The sequence below is a fragment of the Mustela nivalis genome (assembly GCF_964662115.1).
Source record: "Mustela nivalis genome assembly, contig: HAP1_SCAFFOLD_118, whole genome shotgun sequence".
Lineage (NCBI taxonomy): Eukaryota > Metazoa > Chordata > Mammalia > Carnivora > Mustelidae > Mustela > Mustela nivalis.
The window spans coordinates 1,008,483-1,032,142 of NW_028136499.1; the positions used below are offsets into that span (position 1 = coordinate 1,008,483).

A 23,660-nucleotide genomic window follows, 5' to 3' on the forward strand; every position below is an offset into this window, starting at 1 on the left:
CTCTTCCCAGAAGTGCCTGTTGCTAGTTAGAAGAGTTCTTTCAATGTGCTTGTTTAACTATAAACTTTATCCTCCTTCTTGCTTGTCAGCAAGATGGGATTAACATTTGACCTTCCTCAATCCTTTTATTGGCTATTGTTTTCTATCCAATAAAAGTGAGACTGTCGAGTTGCTCTTGGCAGACGTCCTTTTCGACTGTTGTCCCCTGCTCCCAGTCTTTTCCAGCTGACTGGTTCGTGCCTAATTCTTCTCTTGTCGCCATCTGGAAGCGGCACCCAAGCTTTCTTGGGCTTCCTGTTTTTGGTGTTCTGTTCCACTCATCTCTGCCACCGCCCCCAGGTCCTCAAAATGGTTTTCTATGGTATCTTCCAGAAAACTTCTGATGTCCTCTTTAGTATGTAGGCTACATCAGTAGGGAATAGCGTTAAAACCTCTTCTGTTCCATGTGGATATTCACGTCGTTGAGCACTGCTTGGTCAAAGTCTGCCCTTTTCTGTTGGTCTGTTTTCTCTGGTCACTTCAGGAGTCCTTGTGTAAGAAATCCTATCCCATCAGATGCTCCTCTCACTCTCTTTCTCCCTTACTCTTGCTCTGGCTTCTTTCTTCAGATTTGCCGGGGAATGACAAGTCCTTTTCATTCCTATGAAGATAGAAGAATTGGCTAATCCACAGATACCATTTTTAGTGATATACAAGTGTATATATAATAACTAATATGGAGATGTACATGTGCACCTACGTATATATTCTATAATCTATAAAGTATGGAGGTTGGATTAAGTCTGAAGTCTCTCATACAGCTTGATAACCTGTGACTCTTTGATCAATAACTTCCATTTTCCCACAGGTCAGAGAAATGGGAAAAAATGCACATATGAACATATGTAGCACGTTAAAAAATGATCACAAATCCTATGACTCCCCATTCCCTTTGATTCACATGGGCTATGTGACTGTGTTAAACAGTGAAATAAACGTGTCAGTTTCAGGCCCAAGTCCAAAAGGAACCCCTCTCTTGGAACATTTGCTATTGGAGCTCTGAGTGGACAGGAAATAAGTCCAACAACCTTGTTACAAAGACTGCACGGAAGTGGAGGGCCATCTGAGCCTCATCTCCCAACTGTACCCATCAAAGTGACAGGCATGTGCATAAAGTCATCCTGAATCCTCTAGACCAAGCAGCCGCCTGCTGAAGGCCACCACCCACTGACCTCAGTTAATGCCGTATTAAGCATAAAAATTGCCCCATGAGATCCTGCCCTAATTTCTGAACCCCAAAACATATGTAATATGACAAAAGGGTTGTTTTAAGCCCCAAAATTTTGAAGTCATTACATAACTAATTGGGTAACATGGCAAATATGTATCCAAACTAATGGAAATCAAGGAATATGTTTAAAGGCACCAAGTTATCTTAAAAAGTTCTCTGAACACACAGAAAAACAGAAAGAGACCCATAACTACAGAGAACAAATTGATCGTTTCCAAAGAGGAGGCAGCGGGTGGACAGGCAAAATGCGTGAAATACAGTGGGAGATAACAGGCTTCCAGTTACAAAATTAATAAGTTGCAGGACGAAAGGCATAGCATAGGGAATATGGTTGGTGGTACAGTACGGTGAGCACAGCACAACATACAGACTTGTCAAATCTTGTTGTTTTATATCTGAAACGAATGCAACATTGTGGGTCAGCTATAATTCAATTAAAAAATCAAAGGAAGTTTAAAAAAATTAAAAGTGAGCTCTGTTATCCAAATAGGACATACGAGATGGATTTCCCATCATACCATAAATTGAAAACGACTTCTCTTGATAGAACAATGCTTTCCTTAGTCTTAGTCCCTACTCCCTCCACAAAAACAAAACAAAACAAAACAAAAAAACAAAAAACAAAAAAACAACTACTTTTGAAAAACATCTTGGTATTTTGAAAATTATAACTGCAGTGAGTGATGAGAGTGAAAACAAACTGATAATCCACGTTTCCTCATTTCTTATCCCTTTTATGAAGATGAACAGTAAAATCATAGTGTAAGAATTAACCCGAGAGAGGTCCATTTTCCACTCACTATAATCAAGCTGGAATTCTCAACTATTATTTAGATTAGTTGATTCTGGTGGCAAATGCAAATATGGTTTCACTTCTTGGGCACATGAGGAAGATTTGGTTGGTGAAACAGACATACCAGGTTGGCCCAGGCCTGCACTGCCAGGGTTCAGAAAATTGCAAGATACAACCTGACACTTAAAACTTCCCATCAACAACTACCGCTGCCCCCCAAACATCTTGTTTCTTCCCACAGACAGCTCATACTGAGACCTGTCCACTGTCAGGGTCAAGCTAAAGGGGGATGCCCACAAACTAGGTGGGAAATGAGAGGATGCAACTGCAGCTCTCTGGGGATGCCTAAGGCCACTGAATGCCCCGTCATGATTCTCCAGCACAGATGGGGGCAGCCTGCACCACGTGGGTGGAGCTCGAGGACACAGAAAGTACTGGAGTGGCAGTCAACAAACAAATGTGTTTGTGTAATATATAAACACCCATAGGGTTGTCAATTGGTGGGATTCACTTTTTCTAACTGTTCACCCCATGACATACAACTTCAGGAAACCCAGAGCCCATGGATTATTGTTGAAGGGCACATTAGGACTCAATCAAAGTGTAACTAAGCGTAATCATACAAATAAATACAAATATCATTAAAAAATCAATACCACCTCAAACTTTCTTTTTCATTCCCAAATGAGCTTTTATGGGTTTTAATATCAATTAATGTGCTTATAGAACTGGTAAAAAAAAAAAAAAACAGTCATTGATGAAATTTTAAAATTACCACTCTGCTTTCCCTAATTTCTGTTGATGTACTTTTATCTCACACAAAAATGAATTACTAAGGAATAAATCATACTTCACTGAACATGTTTCAGCTGAAATGATGCACCAAGATGTACCGCTTTGGTCAGGCTTATACTGTTGTTGTCAACATAGTATATGGGGTGTAAGAGCTACTGTCTTTTCCTTCTCCCATGAATATTAGTCCTAACAGATTCTTCACGTGGAAAGAAAACTTAGTCTAGAAGATACACTAATTCCTCTCCTCCCTGGTGAAAAATACTATTAGAGGTATTAGTTTTAGATAGAGAAGCAAGTTCACTTTGGAAAAAAGCACACACACACAAAACCCTCCAACATGACCTTTAATACAGTGATAAGGGTGAAAGTGTAAACTTCATTTGGAAACAGCACTCAAAATACTGTTTTGAAGGGCCTTTACAACAGCGGTATACTCTTTGAAAAGATTTTTCAGATCAACTGATTGAATCATATTTAATTTACCTAGGGACAATTAGATAAAATTTAAAATTCCAAACAAAAACTTTTAGGACACAAATAAAATTATATGTGCTTTTATTCCTGCAACTATCTCCAAAATCTAATATTCAATGGTTTAAATTGCTGCATTTCTCATTTGCAATGCAGATGAAGAGAGGAACACAGCAGACACATGTGAGATGAGGTGTGAGGCATAAAAGGGAGCACAGGAGGCAACTGACCAGCTGAATAGCGACTGCCCCAAAGATGACCATATCCTGAGCCCAAGAAGCTCTGAGTACTTTACCTTACCTGGCAAATGGGATTTAGCAAGCATGATTAAATTAAGGTGTGAGGGGGGGAGAGATTATCCTGGATTACCTCGGTGGTCCCAATGTAATCATGAGGATCCATAAGGAGACAGGAGGATCAGAATCAGAAGGCAATGTGAAGTTGGAAACAGAGGGATAAAAGGTGGTGCAATGAAGGGCCACAAGTCAGGGAATGCAGGCAGCTTTAGAAGCAGGACAAGGCAAGAAAGTGGATTCTCCTCTAGAGACTCCAGAAGGAACACAGGCTGCTAACACCCCGATTTTACCACACTGAGACTGATTTTTGAACTTCTGACCTCCAGAACTGCAAGATAATCAATTTGTGTTGTTTCAAGCCACTGAGAATTTGTCATTTGCTACAGTGGCACTAAAAACTACTAGAAGAACTCACTGAGACATATTGAGTCTGTACAATGGCAGGGACCATTTCTAGGTAGGACTATCTTCAGGGTGTGGTAGTACTGGATCTGGAGAGTTGACTGCCAGCATCCTTCCTCCCTCCCCCTCCCTGAACCCCAGTGCACTGTGTGCCTCCTCCACTGCAGCCCAGGTGACTCACAGGAAGCTGGCCCCATCCACACTACAGGGAAGGGGTCTGTCATGGAAGCCAGTCATGTTCCTCCTGGGCCATTCACACAGCCAGCTGCACGACAGTCAGTGCCTTGTTACTGTTCTATGAGAGACAGTAACCTAGGTTGTCCCACACACACAAACGGGAAGGGCTTTACAGAAATATCTGGGTTGTCTCTGAATGTGAACAAGAAAAGCAGTGCCCCCACTGCGGGCAGCCATCACACAGTCAGCAGGGGGTGGAAGACAAACTGGCCAGAGGGAAAGGGCACAGTAGGGAAAAATGGAGAAAATCATGGAGACAGTGTGAATAAAACACATTCTCCGCAAGCACTGCCATGAGCTGCTTCTTCATGAGATTGAAGGGTTTTTTTTTTTTTTTTTAATCTTTAAGACAGTTTGAGTTAGGATGAGACAACCATCCAAACTGATTCAGGAGGTCAGACTTTACGGAAACTAAGAAATCCAGATAATAAAAGTAGATGACTCACATGTGTGAAAAGTTTCCTTTCCCACTAAGGGCGGGGGGAAAACTAGAACCTTGAATTTGTGGCTATTCCATTATTCTTGCTATTTTTCATCACTCAAATGTATTTTTCAAGAATGAGGAAATTATTCTCAATAAATACAGTGATGGTTCCCTGAAAATTTGTAACCAAGTAGGGAACAGTCAGAGTCTCTAAACAGATTGTTTTGAATTGACTTAACAATCACACAAAATAGACTGTAAAATTTATCAAAGAGTGGGGCTGAGTTTCTTATATATGATTTCATGCAAATTTTTGTCTACCTGATGATTTTTAGTTTTTGTCTACAGGGTGAGTGAATAAAGGTGTCTCAACATGGTCCAGAACTAATGGTGTTCCCTGGCTCACTATGAAATCCAGGGTCATTTCTGTTTCCTTTTCCATGAACTTCTTCCTCTCATTTGGTCTGTTTTTCAATCGGACTGTTTGTCTTCTTCTCAATTTGTAGGCACGTCAGAGACATGAACTCCTTGAACAGCTGATGTTACAGACGCTTTTCACAGCCTGTTGCCCACATGCAGCTTTACTCTTTTTTGATATACAAATCTTTTTCAAATTTTTAAAATAAAGTGGCATGTCATTTCTTCTATGGCCTGTGGGTCTTATCTCTACCTAAGGTAGTCTACCACTTCCCAAATTTTTACATGCCCCTAGATTGTCTCCAAATTCTTTATCATTTTGTTTGTAGAGTTAGAACTTAAACCAATTTACAAGGTTAATCAACCTGAAATCTCCTTACATATGTGATAGGAAGCAAGAGTTCTAAGAAAGAGAGTTCTTTCAGCTCTGAGGGATAGAGCTTAAAGTCAATATTCAATGATACTCTGTCTCATTTTCTAGAAGGAACTGGTGGTTTCTGTTTGGAACTCTGACAATTTTTTTCTTAGTCCCTGAAAGTCAAATAGGTTTACGTCTGTTTTGGTTTGAGTCTGTTCAGCTAATTCTCCCTGGGACTTGAAGGCTTTATGAACTGAAGGCATGACTGTTTTTCAGCTCAAGTAAATGCTGCATTAGTTCAGTTATAACTTCTGTTATTTTCTCCTTTTGTCCTCAGGGTACTTGCAAGGTAGATTTGGACCTGACCTCAGACCTTACTTATTCGTTTCTCATTTCCATCTCTTTGAAATTTTCCTCAGTGTTCTGGGATATTCCTTTGGAAAATCAATTTTGTGGGGCACCTGGGTGGCTCAGTGGGTTAAGCCACTGCCTTCAGCTCAGGTCATGATCTCAGGGTCCTGGGATCGAGTCCTGCATTGGGCTCACTGCTCGGTGGGGAGCCTGCTTCCTCCTCTCTCTCTGCTTGCCTTTCTGCCTACTTGGGATCTCTCTCTGCCAAATAAATAAAATCTTTAAAAAAATCAATTTTGTTCTCAGCAGTGATCATTACTGTTTACAGGGTTCCTATTACATGTTACAACTAGTGAATTTAAGTTTCAAATCTTTCTTGTATTTTTATGTTTTAAAAGATTTATAAAATTTATTTGACACAGAGAGACAGAGAGTAAGTGAGCACAGACAGGGAGAGTGGCAGAGGGAAAGGGAGAGGGAGAAGCAGACTCCTCACTTAGCAGGGACTCCCCACACCCCACCACAGGGTTTGATCTCTGGCAGACATTTAACCAACTGAGCCATCCACGCACCCCAAAGCTCCCTTTCAAAATCTTCAGTAAGTATTTTGCTGCTCTTTACTGTAACTGTATCCCCCTCAGACTTCTTGACAATAAGTTTGTCTAGCTCTGTAGTCAGTTCTTAATCAATGAGGACACGTGCTCTGGACCTCAGTTTGGTGCTCCTCCACCAAGATGCTACCTGCCACTCAGGTGTGTGAACTCTTGCAGCTCAGGCCTAGTCACACTTTTGGGAACTCTGGGGCATCAGCGAAGCTACTCTAAGGGGACCATGCTTTGTGCATAAAAGCAGGCCCCTGCCATGAAGCAGCCCCTCTCAAACCTCCCCAAGTTGTCCTTCCTTACACAGCACAAAGTCTCTAAGAAACTCAACCTGCTGGGAAAGCCCATTTCTCTATGACCAAGGACCACAAGAGAGGGAAGGTATACCATGGGCCCCACACAGAAAGAGGTCTTCACTGAAAGCCTTCAAAAGAGAGTCTGCCTTTTCTTCCAGGCATTCCATCATGGCACCTCAAAATCCTGAGATCTCTTCCACTGCTCCCTCTGAGATGCCAAGAGGCACTTGGCAGTCAAATAGGTCCTTCCCACAGCCCACCTACATGATTATTGAGAGCCTGCCTGGTGCTGGGGATGGGTGAAGGCAACACAGGCCCCTGGTCTTATGCTCTGATGTCACTGGCTCTTGAGCAAAGGAAGGAAAATGAGAGGGTCCAGGAGACTGCACACAACATCATGTTTTCAGAACATCTCCCTGGCCCCCAAAATCACCTTGTCATGGCAATGTCAGCAGGGCATGGCAAGTGCTATCTCAGAAGTCCCTCTGACACCTCAGCAACAGAGAGAGAGCCCACCCATAAACATAATCCCTAGAACCAGCATCCTTTAGGAACCAAAACCCCTATGAGTCAATTACTTTGGTATGTGTTAGTGTATTTTTACCTATGTAAAATATAAGAAAAAGAGGAATGACATACCTGTATGATTTGGGGCAGTACAGCAACTCGATTTTGAGTGTTTTGGATTATAGCTAGATACTTTTTTCCAAAAAGAAATTTATAATCCATTTAATAAAAACAATGTGAATTGCCATGTATGGAATTTTTATACTATAAATGTTTTCATTGTCTTGAGTTGTAGTAATGTACATACACTGGCGCTGGTCTCAAATGGGGGATGTCTGTAAAAAAACAGAATACATGATTAGGGGAGTGAGTGTAAGCCACCACCCTAAACAGTTCCATTTCTCACAAACATATACCTCAGCTATATATTTGATTGGATGAATATTAACTAAAACTTTAAAATTAAAGTGCCAGAAATTATTAGGGATGACATTTTTTGGTAGACTTGTTTCTGATTCTGCCTTGTGACCTGACAAAGGTGGGATGGTGACTCCTGTTACTGCTTGCTTATTATAGCTATGGCATACAGCGGTGGAAGTACTAAGTACTAAGCCACTAGAAAATTTGAGAAAGGATAAGCAATTCTAATAGTAAGGATATTTTCACATACATTATAACTAATTTAATATTTTAGGACTGAAACAAATCTAGAAGAATGTACAGACATTCTTCATCATTTCAGGTACATTAACATCCAATACTACCCTAATCAAATCCATGAGACTTTAGTTTTATAGCCTTTTCCTTGTAGATGAATCTGAAGAATAGAATCAGTATAAACTACTTTATATCTGAAAAATTTCATCTTTGAATTTTGACTTGACCAGCTCCACAGAATCAATAACAAGTCCCTTTCTTGGTGCAGCCACATTGGGAAACAGTGTGGAAATTCCTCAAAAAAATTAAAATGGAGCTGCCCTATGACCCTGCAACTGCACTCGGTATATACCAAGAAGATACAGATGTAGTGAAAAGAAGGGCCATCTGTACACCAATGTTCATAGCAGCAATGGCCAAAGTCACTAAAGTGTGGAAATAACCAAGATGCCCTTCAATGGATGAATGGATAAAGATGTGGTCCATATACAATATGGATTATTATGCCTCCATCAGAAAGAATGAATACCCAACTTTTGTATCAACATGAACTGGTCTGGAAGAGATTATGCTGAGTGAAATAAGTCAAGCAGAGTCAATTATCATATGGTTTCTTACTTCTGGAGCATAAGGAATAACACAGACGACATTGGGAGATGGAGGGGAGAAGTGAGTTGAGGGAAATTGGTGGGGGAGACAAACCAAGAGAGACTGTGGACTCTGAGAAGCAAACTGAGGGCTTTAGAAGGGAGGCAGGTAGGGGGTTGGGTGAGCCTGGTGATGGATATTATGGAGGGCACATATTGCATGAAGCACTGGGTGTGGTGCATAAACAATGAATTCTGGAACACTGAAAAGAAATAGAATAATAAAAAAAAGTCCCTTTCTCCTTTAAATTTCATAATCAATACAAAAAGTTACATGGTATTGGACTTGAGCTACTACTTGCTGTATGTCCAGCTCTCTTACTTTCTTTTTTTTTATTTTCAGCATAACAGTATTCATTGTTTTTGTACCACACCCAGTGCTCCATGCAATCCATGCCCTCTATATTACCCACCACCTGGTAACCCGACCTCCCACCTTTTATATACCTGGAGGCACTTGCATGAGGCAGACAAGTTCTCAATAAAGAACTTTAATTCAATATATTAAAGTATACTATGTTTTCCACAGTGAATATAGACTATTTATCAAATCAGAATCAAGTTCTGAAAAAAATACCCATATACAGATAGCTAACAAATACACAGCCCGGTACCTCTAAAGGTTAGTACTTCTACATATTTCAAAAGGCATCAAGTTTTTGCTGCTTTCCCCTGATCCAAGCATGCACATTTGTGTGTATGTAAGTAAACACCCAAAGACAACTGAATTAGTAGTCCACATTCACCACATGGATTAATGCCTGTTGTGATCTCTTTCCCTCCCAAATTGTTTCTGATTATTCACTTTAACTAATTTTGCCTGCTTTCCAATAATAGGGAGAAGAAAATTTGCTTCCCCACCCCAGCACCAATCAAAGGGATACTTATGTCCTGTGAGCCTTCATTTTTCATAGGGGAAAACAAACAAACAAACAAACAAAAACCCAAAAAACCCTGAGCAGTGAAACTAGAAATTCCCTCATGTTTCCTTCCTTTCTGGAGCTTACTGCCCTTAGGTTGCACAGTTGCCCAAATATTGGCCCCTCCATAAGAAGCTGTAAGTAGCACGTAGTGCATGAAAGATCCAGGATATAAGGAAGGGCTACTCTGGGCAGTTGCATGGCCTGGGATGGTCTGCCTCACCACTGGGCAAGGTCTGGGGTCTGGGGTCATTATACCTCAACACCGTTAAGAGAAGACTTCAACGAGAATGTTTATTTCAACATCTTTGCATGAGAAAATAAACACTGCCTTCCATAAACAGTTTCAATTAAAAATTAAAATTTTAAAACTTAATTTTAAATATAATTATACCAAGAAGAATCATGACACATGTTGAATTATTTTAGGAGCCACAGTCTTCCTGAGGTACAAATAAATAGTTTGTACAAATAGGTAAAATCATTTATTAGGAAACTTAAAACCTCTTACAATAAAGTTACCATTAAATATAAGAATAAAGTGACTATTTTGCTTAAAAATAAACAAAGGTCACTTTGAAAGAGAATGGCAGCTTCCCTGTGGACATCCTCTATAACCAGCCCAATCAGTACTTACCAAGTACAAGTTTGTAGATTTTGCTAACATGGTAAATGATGGAAATAAATGAGGAAGACAATATTTTCAAAACAGTGTAAAAAGAACTTTAAAACAAGTATCTTGATTCTCCTTATTCTTCCACTCTAATTTGTAGCCTTTGGATAATATGTGGGAAAGAACATATATACATTTAAATTTTAACTTAAATGTCTACTGAAATAAAATGCTATCTTATTAAAATTCCTATCCGAAATTAAAAAAAAAAGTCATGGTGACAAATAATGTTGACAATTATGTAATGTAATCCTATCTTAAAACTGAAATTATGCTAAGAATGAATATTTCAAAACTAAATGGTTCACTTTGTTAAAAATATTCTTACTGAGTATTAAAAAAATCACCCAATGGTATCATGTTTTTAAACTCATTCTACTCATCATGCCTGTATTTTATCCTACCAGTTCTCTCTAATGACAGCATTCTTTCTTGTCTGCTCTCCTCTCTCATTTCCTTTCACCAGCACCAAAAACACAAAGACTCCAAAGTCCTGAGAGCAGACTGGAGTATCCCTTTGCCTTCTAGAAGCTGTGCATTTTGACCCTACTGGTCCATTCCACCTGCCCAATAGGCAAGATTGCCCAATAGGACAGTGCAGTCAGGAAGGGAGGCAAGGACAGAATCTTGAGGGATAGCAGAGAGAAAGAATCACCTTAAGAAAACTGGCAAGAATTCCTATCTTACATTGAGGTCTTCCATCCATTTTGAGTTTAATATTTTGTTCTAATAACACAACTCTGGGTGGGCTCCGAGATGGCTCCTCAGTGGGGACACATCACCAGGAAGACCACACCATGATTAGAATTTAGAATCTTTGGCACCCCCACCCCAACCCCTACATTCCCCCAGAGAGGGGAGGGGGCTAAAAGCAGAGCACATCTATTTAAGGAAGCCTCCATAAAAATCCTCATAGCAGGGACGCCTGGGTGGCTCAGTTGGTTAAGCAGCTGCCTTCGGCTCACGTCATGATCCCAGCGTCCTGGGATTGAGTCTCACATCGGGCTCCTTGCTCAGCAGGGAGCCTGCTTCTCCCTCTGCCTCTGCCTGCCATTCTGTCTGCCTGTGCTCGCTCTCTCCCCCTCTCTCTCTTTGATAAATAAATAAAATCTTTTTAAAAAAATCCTCATAGCAGGGGTTTCAGGAAACTTCCAGGTAAGTAAACATATCCAGGTACCAGGAGGGGGATAAAACCCAGCTCCACAGGAATAGACATTCCTGTGCTTGGGACCCTCCCAGACTGTGCCCTTTGTGTCTCTGCATCTGACTGTTCATCTGTATCCTTTATCATATCTTTCATAAATTGCAAATGAAATCAAATGTTTCCCAGAGTTCTGCGAGCCACTCAGTTGAACCGGAGGAGGAGTTGAAGGAACCTCTGATTTGTAGCCAAGTTGTAGAGAAGTTGTGGGTAACCTGGGCTCCTCCTACTTATGACTGGCACCTGAATGTGATGGAACAGTCTCACGGGACTGAGCCCTTAACCTGTGGGATCAGATGCCATATCAAGGCAGACAGTGTCAAAGCTGAGTAAAACTACAGGACACCCAGCTGGTGTTGCAGAGTTGCCTGGTGAGGGAAAAATCCACAGCCTCAGCCACAGTGTTAGAAGTGAAGTGTTCTGTGTGAATATGGTAATATAAAAGCAGATGGGAGAACTGAAATGTTTGCTTGACATACACTCTCACACAAAATATTATGTATGCCAGGTCTTTGCTGATGTGATATCGCACATATTCAAGTTCTAGTGAAATATCATAAAGAGTCAACTCAAAAAACAAACAAACAAACAAGCAAACATACAAAATATGGATGAGCTGGGAGAAAATAAGCAATGTTTCCTCTTTCCTATCAAGAGAAAGACCATTCCTGAATTATCCAAGATTTTGCTTTTACCTGAATAACCATACAGTTCAATAGTACTTGAAGGAAAAAGCATGTTTGGTCCTCAGCGATCCTTTCCCCTGATATGGCCGGCAAGAGTGGAGTGATTCTTGTGGATATATCTTTGCTCCAGAGTGGGGAAAAAAAGGAGTTCTTTCACCAACGTTCAAAGGGTTTTTAAAAAATGGCCTTCATTAAAATACATCGGCCCCTCCTTTGGAACCTGCTCACGCTACACTCCAGGCCAGCGAGCATCAAGGGGTTGGAAATACGGTACAAACTCCCATGAAGCCACCTCTCCCTCTAAACTATTCTTCTCTCTGCCAAATTCTGCTTCGGTCAGCCTAAGGATCAAATACCTGTCTTTGGGCAATAAAGTGATGTGCATTAATCAATCATTGGCCCTAACTGGCAAGTTCCTTAAAAACTCATGGGACACAGATGGTTGCCATGACTTTCCCAGGAAGCAGCTACTGTCTTTCCATGAATGCGGCATGAAAATACAGGGCTGGGTGAGCAGATGAATGTCCACTCGTGAAACAATCATGCTGAGGACAATAAACAGTAGTTTTGGATGGCAGATTTAAATTTCATTCACAGCCAAGAAAACACTCCAGATACATGATGTGTCTCCACTTCCTGTTGTTTCCAACATCTGAGTCCTCCCTTCCATTCCTGTTTCCACCACTTCAGTAAATGTCTCCCATCCTCATTGCATATAAAAAAGGCTCTGATTCTTTCTATTCTAATGTCTGTAAGACATTACTGTGAACAAGAGCAGGGGATAATTCCTCCTCCAAACCCATCTATGAAATAAAGGGTTCTATTCAGGATCATGACAAGCTGAGGAATCCCTCAAGAGAACTTCCAGAGTCATTTCAACCTGTAAGGCTGGCTAAAATGTTCCTCACCATCCACCACACCAGGGCTAGGACTGATGAGTGTCTCCACCATGCAGGTCCCTCTGGATGACATGATCGCTGGGAAACCAGGCACGAGGCAAGCAAAAATCAGCACCTGCTCTTCTGCAAAGTTTGTCTGAAGTGCTTGAAGGCAGAGAAGAAACAGATTGACTCCTTCAGATCTTACCTAAAAACAAAATTAAAGGTGACAAAATTAAACACATGTTTATGCAGAGATGCACTGCAATGCAGATTCAGTTCTGAGAAAGAAAAACTAGAAGTTAAAGGTACCGTTAAACTCCTGCACCAAGTTCTTAGTGACAAGAAATCAGGCGTGCTGCAAGAAGCCCAAGGGTGAAGAGTTGGGGTCTGGAGCCACAGTGCCTGGTTCCAATGCAGGCTCTGCTTTTTGCTTTTTGCTTGCTTAGCTGTGGCCAGTGGAGAACCACCAAACTTCTCCCTTTGCATCAGTCTCTACCTCTGAAAAATAAGGATGATAAAAGAATTTACCACAAAGTGTTTGCACATGGATAAGTGACTTACAACAGTGCCTGTATCATCAACTGTCATTTAATCACAAAAATAATGCAAAGACAATCATCCTCCAAATTTACAGTGTGCTTTGAATAGGGTTTTTTTCTATAATATGCTTATGTATCATGGAAAGTTCTTGAAAAATCTCAGAGCTAAATAAGACCTTAAAGACCTGGCTCAGTTATTTGACCTTGAAGCCCATTCATCAGGCATTTCTACACCAGCCCTCCTTTTTTTTTTTTTTTTTTTTTTTGCCTGTGCAGGTAGCTACCTTGAGGGCTGCCGCCAAATCATCACTTCCACAAAGAACCATTCAGAAATTTCTGGAACTCATATCATTGCTGGACTTCTGGCATAAGTCCATTGTTCCTGGTGGATGCTTCCAGTAGTAGGAAATGGAACATGCTCAATGAGGGCAGGGGGTTGTGTTTGACTTGCCCACTGCCATATCTCCAGCACCTATAAAGGTGCCTGAAACACATAGCTGGCATCCAGTAAATGTGTGCAATAAATGAGTGAACTAGACAAAAATAGATATGCACTGGTAGACGTGGCCTGTGGAGTACAGCTTCAAAAGCAGGAGAGTATTGAGAGTCCTACATGGTAGGTTGCATGGCACTGAGTTAAAGAAAATGGGTCCTACAATCAGACCAAAGGTTAAACCTCGAAAGTTGTGTGATCTTGGACAAGTCACCTACAAGAACAAAGACCCCTGTCTTCTATTGATAACACCTGGGAAGAGAGAATCCATTTCAGAATGAAAGGGGACACAGGACGGCTGTGTATGACACTTATATTGTGGTCAAGATGGCAGTGTAAATTCACTTCATGGGGTCCCACACCATCATCCCTCACTACCATTTGAAATACATGGTAATAAGAGATGAAATATATATATATATATATATATATATATATATATATATATATATATATATATATTTTTTTTTTTCAGTGTAACAGTATTCGTTGTTTTTGCACCACACCCAGTGCTTCATGCAATCCGTGCCCTCTCTAATACCCACCACCTGGTTCCCCCAACCTCCCACCCCCTACCCCTTCAAAACCCTCAGATTATTTTTCAGAGTCCATAGTCTGTCATGGTTCACCTCCCCTTCCAGTTTCCCTCAACTCCCTTCTCTCCATCTCCCCTTGTCCACCATGCTATTTGTAATGCTCCACAAATAAGTGAAACCATATGATAATTGACTCTCTCTGCTTGACTTTTTTCACTCAGCATAATCTCTTCCTGGAAGAGATTATATATATATTTTTTAAAGATTTATTTACTTACTTATTTATTTGACAGAGAGAGATCAAAAGTAGGCAGAGAGGCAGAGAGAGAGAGGAGGAGGAAGAGGGCTCCCTGCTGATGCAGGACTCAATCCCAGGACCCTGAGATCATAACCTGAGCTGAAGAAACAGGCTTAACCCACCCACTTAGCCACCCAGGTGCCCCTAGATTAAACACATATATTTTTTAAAGATTTTATTTATTTATTTGGCAGACAGAGATCACAAACAGGCAGAGAGGCAGGCAGAGAGAGAGGAAGGGAAGCAGGCTCCCTGCTGAACAGAGAGCCTGATGTGGGGCTCAATCCCAGGACCCTGGGATCATGCCTTCAAGCCGAGCCGAAGGCAGAGGCTTTAACCCACTGAGCCACCCAGGCACCCCTAGATTAAATATATATATTTTTTTAGGAGAAGAGAAAAGTTCGCAAGTGAACCTCGGTAAAAAACAAAACAAAACAAACAAAACCCAAAACTGACAAACATCTCCATGAAGCAGCAACCGCAGAAATTCTCAGTGATGCACAGATGTGTAGCGACAGGAAAAGATGTCTGGAGGCTGACTTCAAGGAGGACAAGTCGCTCCCACTGGAGATAAAGGAAGACAGAAAGGCCTGCTCGCTTGCTGCCTGAAGCCACAACTTCAACTGGGCTGCGGACTTGATTGCACACCACTTGCTTCACCAGAACACTGTGAGGTTTCCAGTAGCTCATTACATCTAAACACTACTGCCTCCTTTAACAAGGTTTCCCTTCCAGATTGCCCCTAACTTACAGGGATAGGCAGTAGGTGTCCCTCCACGTGCTCCTTCCAAATTCTCTCCTCTCTCTGCTTTCTTCTGATCCACTTTTTATTTATGGGCTAGCTTTACAGGATATCCCTTCTGTGATTAAACAGGTCTTAATAATTCTACCTTTTGTAAAGGAAGCCTTCCCCAATTATTTAGATGTTGATAAATATTTACCTCTGAATCTCCATAAATCATCACTTTATATGGCAGCAACATGTAGAAAATAAGAATGAAGTTACCCAATTTTCAGAACGAACCATACAAATGACAACCTACCATCTAAAGCCAGAGACAGAAAGAGAACATCTGCATAAACTAATGTAATGCGGGTTCCTTATTCATTCATATTTATTATGCAAAATGGAAGTTTTAGGAAGATTAGAATAATGCATACTTGTTCTACTATATAGGCAACTAATCCTCTGTAGATGGTAATGTATCCATAACTCCATCTCCAATCTAGAATTTCTGAACACGAGGAGAGGGTATTAAAATCTCTGTGGGAGGCAGAGCATTACAGTGTCTGGCTCTGGCCTTCCTGCTGCAGGATGAGACTTAGTGATGGCAAATGGAATTCACAAAACATTTCTGGGCTTTAAAAGACATCAGAAAACTAGCAAAGGACTTAGAAAATGGTAGGAAAGGAAGCAGGAAGAGGGAGGTGGCAGAAACAAGTGAGCCAAAACCTGATCTGTAAGCAACAAGCTCAAGAAAAACAAATCAGGGTGCCAGAGAACAAATGCCATTTTCACTGCAGGATCTCTACAGGCCTGTGCCCTCCAGACCCCGTTCCCACCACACGGTAAGTTGGGGGAACTGAACCTGAGATTTCCTTAATAAACCAGGATCCTCAATTGGAACCAAAGTGATCCCAACCAAGAACACTCCCAGCCTCCTGGCAAAGGAAAGACAAACCCTCCAGGAAAAAACAGACAGACAAACAAACAAACAAACAAAAACACCAAAAAACAGAATTAAAAAAGATTACATCTATGTTCCAATAAATCTGGTCTCAAAATCCCTTCACAGAGCATGCAAGAAATGAGGCCACTGTGAGAGACAGAAGACTGAGGGAAAATGAAGACTTTAGACACTGGAATGATCAGATACAGAATAGAAAATATTACGTGTTAATTGTTTAAGAACACAAAAGAGGTTTAAAAATGAAGAAGGATCAAGAGCCTATCAAAAGCAACAGGTCAAGTGTGAACATGGAACTGAAGGAAGTTAAACAGGGACCAAAAATCACTGAGACGTAAAACACAACAGAAAACACACCAGAATGGTGGGGCAGTAGATGATCCCCGAATGAAGGACTTCACAACACTGCACCAAGAAGTGAAGACATTCCCCAGAATGCAACACAAGGAGGCAGGAGAAGAGGATGAACGCCAGCTTGAGAGACACGAACAACAGACGGGAGGTTTAAATAAGAATCCTGGGAAGTACAGCAGAAGGACAGAGTCAAAATTTCAGAAGAAAACAGCTGAGGATATTACAGAAATGATAAATCCAGAAATACAGGAAATGCACAGATACCAAGCAAGATGAGAAATCTTTAATTAAACATTTTGTGGTAAAGCTATAGAACACCAAAAACTAAGAAAAGGTTTTAAGGAAAAGGGATTTAAAGGAATGAACAGGGTGGAAACAGGGTTTAAAGCTGCTACAGTGGTAAGGAGATGCTAGTAAAATGGTACCTGTAAAGGGTGACAAGAGTATTTTTACTGCCACTACTGCTAATACTGTGTCTAATGCACATAACAACTGAAGACTGCGAAGGTTAAGCTGGAGCAGAAAAAAATTAAACAAATTATGACCCTCAAAAGAAGGATAATGCCGGGGCACCTGGGTGGCTCAGTGGGTTAAGCCTCTGCCCTCAGCTCAGGTCATGATCCCAGGGTCCTGGGATCGAGCCCCGCATCGGGCTTTCTACTCTGCAGGGAGCCTGCTTTCTCCTCTCTCTGCCTGCCTCTCTGCCTACTTGTGATCTCTGTCTGTCAAATAAATAAATAAAATCTTTAAAAAAAAAAAAAAAGAAGGATCATGCCAATGAATTTCACAACTCTGGTGATCACTTTAAAAGCATCTCTTCTTTTTATCATAGCATTTGTATCATGTCCAGGATGAGATATTACAGCACACATGATAGAATATTTTAAAACAATAGTCCATTTTGCTCAAACTCCATGTTGAAAGCAAACGACTCTGTCAAACACTTTGAAGAAGGTAATAGTAGTGGAACCATGTTTTGTCAAAAAAGCCCAGGGAGAAAAGCAGGTAGTAAAACCAAGTAGCAGTATCGAGGAAGGGCAGCCTCAGGAAGAAAATGAACACCGTTTTCTTCTGCTTTGTTCTCTTTTTTGTTTTCTTGTTGTTGGTATCTTTTTTTTTTTTTTTTGGTCTTTCCCAGAAATCACTTCATATATATACACTTATCTGTTCAACTTCAGTGAAAGTTGGGAGGAAAAGGTGCCAGAACTTTTGAATGGTTGTCTTCAGCTGAGTGCTTATTTTCTTCCTTCAGTTTCTCTGGGGTTTCCCAATATTCTTCAATAAACATGTGTTGCTTTCTGGCAGGGTAAAGCCAAATGCATTTTTAAAAGAAGTAATGGCAGGTCATCCGTCCATCTAGATCAGGAGAGAGCCCATACCAGAAAAGGCAGAGAGGGTAGTAGACTCCCCTCTGTGAGTTCCTGCCCTCTTGGTCTTTCCTCAGCCCTTGCTCTCTGCTATGTCTCTCCAGTCACACCCCAAACCCAGAGAAACAAAAGGACTCTTCAAAACTTAAACCCTGTGAGAAGGGCCACGCGGAGGCAAGGAGAGCCCTGTAAAACTCTGAGCCATGTGGTCTGTATCTGAGACTGCACATCTCCTTGAGCCACGTTCCATTCCCTCCATGCCTAATGTTGGCCTTGTGTTCTACAGAAGCAGTCAGGGCATCCATACACTCCTCTCAGTGTGCTTTTCTGTATACCTGATCCCATCTCAACCCACAACATCCAGCAGCATGCACCATCTGTCATCTCCCTTCAGTCAACCTGCAAATAGGTAAACACAGCTTGTAAAACCCACCCTTGTCCAAGCTATGTCTGGAGTTATGATCGTCTGTGTCTTTACCATCAAACTTTCTAAAAGGCTATTCTTGTGTGTGACCTCCATGGTCTCACGCCCAGTCACTCTATCTCTATGTCTGGCTTAGGACTTCACTACTCACCTCCCATTTTCTTTCAGTACTCAGTGACAATTTCCTCGATCTACCCCCACCCCCTAATCAAGCTGCTTTGCAACTTTTCACATCATCGAACATTGCTGACATTTCATTCCTTGAAATCTCTCTTCTCTAGACATCTGTGCAAAAATGCCTTCCTGGCATCAAAGCCACGTCCCTCCCCTTCCATCCACTACTCCTTTATTCTTCCCCTTTATCTGCCCAAGAAAAGAAGGAATTACCCTAAATCCTTAACTGTCAGTCTCTCTACAAGGAATATATCCCTTGGCAACAGCATGATTGCATCTCTCTTCCCCCAAGCACCCATTCCTACATTTTGACTGTCCAACCAGAACCTACACCTGCACGTCCAACAGACACCTCAACTCAGATTGCCTAAAGCTGCACTCCTCCTCTTACCTCCTGCACCTGGCTCCCTTCCTGAGTTGCCACGACTGTTGTGGCAGTTGACACATCAGACTCAACATTCTGAAACCACAGAGGCACCCCTAAGCCTACTGCAGCATTTTTTTTTTCCATAGCCGAGATATGGAAGCAGCCCAAGTGTCCAGCAACAGAAGACAAAGTGGTACATACACACAATGGTATATTACTCAGCCATCAAAAAGGATGAGATCCTGATATTTACAACAGTATGGATGTACCTAGAGGGTATTGTGCTAAGCAAAATAAGTCAGACAGAGAAAAACAAATACTGTATCTCCAGGGATGAATCCTTAAAAAATGCCCTACATATTCAAGTTTTAAGGCAGGATCAGAAGCAACAGTTTTAGCATATATCACCACGATATAAAATAAAATCTTAAAAAAAAAAAGGAAATAATAGGACAACAGCAATTAGGGTAAAAAGACTTAACAAATGTCTTGCTCAACATCACCAGCACCACACCAGCTACACGTCTGACCCCCAGACCAGCATAGCAGGTGTGAGGACAGGTCCAAGCAGAGAAAGTGTTACTTGTCACATTTTTTGAAAAATGATAAACAGAAGGGATGCCTGGGTGACTAGGCTGGTTGAGCGGCCAACTCTTGATCTCAGCTCGGATCTTGATCTCACGGTGGTGAGTTTGAGTTCCACACTGGGCTCTGCACTGGGTGTGGAGCCTGCTTTAAACTAAACTAAACTAAACTAAAATAACACCTCTGTCAAAAGTACGTGAATTCACAACTTACATGTTATAAGTCAAGTTCTACTTGTTCTAAGACAGCATGAAAACCAAGATGTCGTTATCAAGACAGGAAGCAAGATAAATTGTGTATTCCATGTGCCGTGAGATGACTCCAACTGCATCCAAGTCAGCCATGGCCCTCCACACATCTGCAAGAGAGGGTATATTATCCACATTAGCACAGAGGAAACCAAGGCTCAGAGAGGTTAAAAAAAAAAAAAAGAGTCCAAGATCATAGCATCATTTAGCAGCATAGCCAGAATGTATAGGAATTACCTCAAAACAGACCACACTAGTGGAAGAATACCTTAGTGTGGAGTTATGAAAACCCAGGTAGAACACTGCCTCAGAAAGGCAGATAATCAATAAAGGAAAAATAAAGAGGAGCCTGGGTGGCTCAGTCGGTTAAGCATCTGCATTGGGCTCAGATCATAAATAATCCTGGGATCTTGCCCTATGTCAGACTTCCTGCTCAGCAGGGAGTCTGCTTCTCCCTCTGCCTCTGCTCCCCATTCATTCTCATAAACAAACAAATCAATAAAATCTTACCCAAAAAAAAGAAAAAAATAAAGATTATAAGCTTACAATAAAGATATGAATGATGAGTCAAAGCTTTCAGTGACACACCCACACCTGCCTACAGTTCACTGGCTAAAACATGGGTGGAATTGATGGTGTTAGAAGAACAGGAGGCACATAGGCCCGGACAGCACAGCCCCAGCAGATGCAGAATCCTGGTGTAGGTTTAGCTAACTTTTATTGTCCTTTAAAATGTCAAAGCTAAAGAAATCTGGTAGGGTTATTGAAGTCTGATCCTGGGGGATGCCTGGTTGGCTCAGTCTGTTAGGCAGCAGCCTAACATGACTCAGGTCATGATCACAGGGTCCTGGGATCAAGTCCGGCATCAGACCCCTTACCCAACCAGAAGCCTGCCTCTCCCTCTGCCTGTTGCTCCCCCTGCTTGTGCTCTCTCACTGACAAATAAATAATCTTTAAAAAGAAAGTAGAAAGAAAAAAAAGAAAAGAAAAATAAAATCTGATCCACAGTATAGAACAACACAAAGGATGGTACTTTCTTGGGCTGATTTCTGTTTGTTTGATTTTAAGTAGGTTCCACAGCCAGCACGGACACTAGTGCAGGGTTTGATCTCAGGACCCTAAGACCATGAACTGGGCCAAAGGCAGACAACCGATTAAGCCACCCAGGCACCCCACTTTCTTGGGTTCTAATGGGACTTTTCCTAGGTTCTAATCCTATCTGTACTGGCTGCCAGGGGGAATGAAGTCCAGCACCACAAGAAAAGCATCCCAAGGCAGCAGTCCTCTGCAGAAGATTTGCTGGTGGCTACCATCATCAAAGAGTCAGTGGGTGAAGTTGTTGAAGCACAGTGGGAACAATGATAGCCACTGCCTTTTGGGTGTCACTGAATCATCCTACTCATCTTCAGGAAGCCTGGCCCTTCTCCAGTCAACGCAGCAAAAGCAAACTTGTTAGAAGAACAGGGGAGGGGGTCATCTCCCTCCCTCCCAGAAACTGAAGCAACCAGCAAAACAGTGCAGCACTGGAGTAAAAATAAAAATATGAAGGAATGTGGCTGCACCTGGGTAGCTCAGTCTGTTAAGCATCTGCCTTTGGGTCAGGTCCTGATCTCAGAGACCTGGGATCTGTGACCCACATCAGGCTCCATGCTCAGTGAGGAGTCTCCCTTTCCTTCTCCCTCTGCCCCTGCTCCTAGCTCATTCTCTCTCTCTCTCTCTCAAATAAATAAAATCTTTAAAATAAGAAATTTAAAAATGAAGGAATGAATCAAAATGCAGAATTCAGAAACAGAACTACAGATATAAAAACTACATATAAAAACCTGAAATATGACCCGGTGAGTGAGGAAGGATTATTAAATCATGATACTGTATGAATTGATTGCCAATTTTTTCTTAGAACACAGAGCACACTGCACTACACGAAAACGAAAACACAAAATTAGGATTGAATACAAAAACAAAATTATCAGTGTTATTCCATCAAGTGTTTCTCTAACCTACTGATCAAAACCTCAGTTCATCCTCCAAAAGAATCTGGGCACCACCTCAGCACACATGAACACATTTTCAGGCCACAGTTCACACTGCTCCAGTCCTCACTCTAAGTCCTGAGCCATGGGCTCCTCCAGGCAAAGCCACCACCAACTAGGCCCCTGCCCTAGAAATCCCCAAACCCAACCACTTCACAACAGGGAGACTCAGGGAGATTCAAATGGGCAGAAACGTGGGACTTTGACTTTTTTTTTTAATTAAAAGAAAAATACAGCAAGAAACATTTCTAGCACAAAGTGAAGAGCTCATCTTTCACAATGTCGAGAGTATTAGAATTATCAATACACCATCAGTAGTTTGATAGGTCAAACAGGCCAAAAGCTGGAAACACAAGAGGAAATGCTCACAGCAAACAGACCTGAAAGCCAGGGCCTGGACCGGCTGACATGGCTCTGCCGCTTACCACAGCGAGAAAGTGTAACTTTCCTGGGCCTCAACTTCCCTCCTGGCCAGCAGGAAAGTGGCAACACCACAAAATTCATATCTGGTCGGGGATTACGTGAAAGGAGAATGCTCAGTGAGAGCCCCGCCACACCGCCCGTCCAGCCACAGTCTGTGCCCAGTGAATGGGAATTTCCTCTACTGCAGCCACACGAAGAGCTGAAGGATCTGCACAGGATGCCTGTTTATTTACCAGTCGCAAAACCACGCTCTGCCATAAACAGAGAGGGCAAGAGACCCCAAGAGATGGGAATATCCCTCACCCTTGCCTGGACCAGGCTTTCAAGACAAGTTGGAAAGCGCACATCAGCTCTGCCACTGACTCTGAATGAGCCTTTGGAAGACAACACCATCCCAAATAACAGTTTAATATACTTCTCTTTAAAAAACAGTGAGACAAGGTTTTGGCCACATTTTCATAAATTAACAGCTTAGGAGGCTAAACCCCAATGATTTAGTTATGTCCCCAGCAGGCACACCTCCACTCGTGGGCAGCTTCAGGGAGAAAGGGTGCCTCCCCATCCATGAGGACACCCTCTGACATTCATCTGAAGATGCTTCCTACCCATGGGCATTTACTCCCTGGAACACCCCCATCTAAGTTCCTCTCTGGATGCTGCACGAGGCAACTTCCTCACACCCCCATCACCACTGGTGACACTGCAGCTACCCCCGAGCCTTCAAGCAGGGTGCACCTGTCTTTGCTGCCAAGTGTCCCATCAGCCCAGCTCCATCACTGATTTCTGTACCCATAATTAATTAACTTATGCATGTATGTATTTATTTATTTTTACAGCTTCATTTATTTTAGGGAGAGATAGACAGAGAGAGAGATACAGTGAGAGCACACACACACAAATACAGGGAGATAGAACCTCCAGCAGATTCTACACTGAGAGCAGAGCACACCTCAGGGCTCAATCCCACCACCCTGAGATCATGACCTTAGCTGAAACCAAGAGTTGGATGCTTCAACGACTGAGCCACCAGGCACCCCTCTGTACCCTTAATCTTAAGAAAAGACAGACACCGCTTCTTTCTGTCAGCCACGGCCTCATAAGACATCTGTCACACAGCCAAAGTTTCCAGAGGGTAGGACCAGGTCTGCAACACCAGTGATGCCAGAGTATCTCCATAAATCTACAATCTAGTGAGTACCAGGCTCTGCTCTAAGCTCCTAATATGGCCTTCTATTTTGTACCTCTCA

At 42.0% G+C, this 23,660-nt stretch overlaps 1 pseudogene across 1 annotated transcript in view; it reads right to left on the reverse strand.

Annotated features, from left to right (window-relative positions):
* Positions 1 to 216: 216 nt before the first annotated feature.
* The window catches only part of LOC309856998 (piggyBac transposable element-derived protein 5 pseudogene), a 43,077-nt pseudogene continuing 19,633 nt past the window's right edge, over positions 217 to 23,660 (reverse strand). Inside the window, exon 3 of the transcript XR_014316660.1 lies at positions 217 to 640. The product of XR_014316660.1 is annotated as a piggyBac transposable element-derived protein 5 pseudogene (transcript). The remainder of the gene's footprint in view (positions 641 to 23,660) is intronic.